Below are 3,312 nucleotides of genomic sequence, written 5' to 3'. Positions count from 1 at the left end.
ATGCAAAGCAATTAAAACTTACTCGACTTGTTAGCCTCCCCCAAGCTAGCATGAATTCGGGGGATGAAGATGTTTCCTTGTGATCTTTAGTGAAGAAACGAGAGAGAAAGGAGGAAATGAGTACCGTCGGGTACGCTTGAATGATAGAAAGAAATCTATCTTTTTTTTTTACCCGTATAAAGCAAAGGCGAGGAAGTCACAGAACCACGACCCCGATCGGGGCCACCAACCCCGATCGGGGTTGACTACTCCTTCAGGTTTGACTCTTTTCCGTATTTGATTTTAATTCCTTCTCGTTTCTCCAAAACCACGTCCCCGAACGGGGATCTTGCATGGGGCTGCGTGCCAGATTCTCTTCCGATTCTTTTTCCTTCATTTTTCACCTAGAAATCACAAAAAGAAACATCGTCAAGTCGAGTATTTTATTTCTAAACTACGAAAAACAATAAATTGCAGAAAAATAAATAAAAACAAATAAAAAGCTTGGGTTGCCTCCCAAGAAGCGCTGGTTTAACGTCCCGCACGACGTAAGAAGCTTATTGATTCAAGTTTCATCATTGAGCTTGCTTCCAACCAAGCGCCATTTCATAGCTCCTCTTGCATCCCGCAACCATTTGAAATTCTTCAAATAAAATTTCCCTTTCTTCTTTTTGGCACTCTTAGCAACAGTGCCCTTAGCATCGTCACCTAAAAAGCAAATATACCATTGATAAGACCCTTTGCGACCTAGGTGCTAAGAGTCCTCTAACGGATCCGTTAGTGAGGATCCAAGCATAGTAGAGGCAAAAGAAGAGTCCACAGTGCTAAATAAATAACAAGACTCTTGAAACATTGGGCTTCTAACGGTGTTGTTTTTGCTAAAGGAGACCCGGTCATCGCCCACTTCCAACGTCAACTTCCCATTTTTCACATCAATTAACGCACCCGCGGTGCGTAAAAATGGCCTTCCCAATATAATTGGGGTTTGTGAGTCCTCGGCCATATCAAGTATGAGGAAATCAACGGGTATGAAAAACTTACCAACTTGGACGGGAACATCTTCTAAGACACCTAGAGGTCGCTTTAAAGAACGGTCCGCCATTTGCAATGTAATACTTGTGCACCCATGTTAAGTTTTTCACAAAGGGAATAGGGCACGACACTTACACTAGCACCTAGGTCGCAAAGGGCCTTATCAATGGTATATTTGCCTATAGTGCAAGGAATAGAATAGCTACCGAGGTCCTTAAGTTTCGGGGGAGACTTATTTTGTAAGAGTGCACTACACTCTTCGGTGAAAGCAATGGTCTCAACCTCATTGAAGGATCGCTTCTTTGAGAGGATTTCCTTCATAAACTTTGCGTAAGAAGGGACTTGGGTAATCAATTCCATAAACGGGATGGTGACTTGCAAATTCTTACAAACTTCCAAAAATTTAGCAAACTTACCTTCCTCCTTATGCTTTGCTAGACGATGGGGAAATGGTACTTGAACAACTTCTTTTGGAGGAGCATCCTCCACATCTTTCTCATTCTCATTGGGAATACTCACCTTCTTCGTAACGGCATCACTCTCCTTAGCATTAGGAGAGACTTTTTCAACAATCACCTTGTCATTATCTTCGGGTAATGGGGGCTCAACATTCTTGGCATCAAGCTTGCTCTTCCTCTTAAGCATCAACAATCGATGAGGAAATGGCACACGATCCTTAACAAGAGGCTCTTCACTAGCCTTCTTCTTGTCATCTCCCCTAAGCTTGGCCTTTTTAACAACCACCTCTTCATCCAAAGTCATGGATGGCCCATCATAGCTTGAACCACTTCTCAAGGAAATAGAATTAACGGTTTCATGTGATTTCTCACCTTGGGGAGGAAGTTGACCGTTCTTTCTTTGAGAGCTAGAAGCGGCTAATTGAGCCACTTGTTGTTCCAACATCTTGACTGCGGCACTATGAGCTTGATCATTCTTTTGAATTTGAGCCAATAGTTCCCTTTGCATTTGGACTATCATGCCCTCTAGCTTACCACCTCCTTGATTGTTTTGTTGGCCATTTTGTGGTGGATTTTGTTGGTAGTTGTTTTGTGGGGGCCTTTGTTGATTTTGATAACCCGGTGGAGGGATATACTTTTGTTGTTGAGGGAAATAGGCATTTTGTTGTGGTGGGGGTTGAGGGTTAAGTACATTATTGCTAGTGTAAGACAAGTTCGGATGAAATTTTGAATTCGGGTTATAAGTGTTGGAAAATGTCCCCGGTGGATATGAACTTTGTCTAAAAGCTTGAAAAGCATTTACCTCTTCAATGGGAGCTCGGCAATGAGCGGCATAATGACTCGCACCTCCACAACCGTCACACACAACGATTTGGCTTGTTAAAGACACAACATTGAGTTGTTGGATGGAATCTTTAGCATCTCTCTCCGCCAATTGTTGTTGGAGGAAGGCAATTTGAGCTAACAAAACGGAGTTGTTGGAGGATTCTTCTTTACCTTTAGATGGCACAACTCGGAAATTGACATATTGGGCATCATGGACCGCCATAGATTCGATCGTGGCATGAGCAATATCGGTGTCAATTTGATCAAACCGCCCATTGTTGGCGAAATCAAGAATCCTTCGGGACTCGGCACAACATCCATTGTAGAATGTTATTGCTAGAAACCAATCATCTAGCCCATGATGTGGGCATTGTATTTGAAGCTCTTTGTACCTCTCCCAAGCCTCATATAAGCTCTCAAGAGCTTGTTGACGGAATCCGGTGATTTGGCTCCTCAAAGTTTGAGTTTTCTCCGGTGGAAAAAACTTTTGATAGAAGGCTAGAGCCAAAGTCTCCCAATTGGTGATTCCCATGGCGGTGCGGTCAAGGCTATTGATCCAAAGCTTGGCCTTGTCCTTCAAAGAGAAAGGGAAAAGTATTTCCCTTATTTGGGCTTAGGTGACGCCCGTTTGACGGATCATGGAGCAATAGTCACAAAAGTTTTGCACATGAAAAATTGGGATCCTCCAAAGGACTTCCTCCAAATTGCTTTCTCTCCACAAGGCTAATGAAAGCCGGCTTGATCTCGAATTCTGGTGCGGTGATTTGAGTGGTTGTGATTCCGGCCGGAAGCATGGCCGCGGTGGGTTTTGAGTGATCGGAAAGTTTCACCATCTTTTTGGTAGTAGATGGTGATGGTGGTGGTGGTGATGAACTTGAAACCTCCTCCTCTTCAAGAATTTCTAGATCGTCTAAGTAAGACTTTCTAGCACTTTCAGCTTGTATGGGAGAAGTGACTTCTTTCACTTCCTTCCAAAACCGTCGTCTTCTCCTAAAGGTTTTCTCGGGATCGGAATCCG

General features: G+C 43.4%; 1 non-coding gene across 1 annotated transcript; it reads left to right on the top strand.

Moving 5' to 3' along the window:
* Window positions 1-2,647: 2,647 nt before the first annotated feature.
* Window positions 2,648-2,754, top strand: LOC141619278 (small nucleolar RNA R71). The gene has a single exon (XR_012531650.1). It is a non-coding gene; the product is annotated as a small nucleolar RNA R71 (small nucleolar RNA).
* Window positions 2,755-3,312: the final 558 nt, after the last annotated feature.

This window comes from Silene latifolia, chromosome 1 (genome assembly GCF_048544455.1).
Source record: "Silene latifolia isolate original U9 population chromosome 1, ASM4854445v1, whole genome shotgun sequence".
Taxonomy (NCBI): domain Eukaryota; kingdom Viridiplantae; phylum Streptophyta; class Magnoliopsida; order Caryophyllales; family Caryophyllaceae; genus Silene; species Silene latifolia.
Note: the sequence above shows the minus strand (reverse complement) of the source record. Positions and strands in the feature narration are given on the sequence as shown.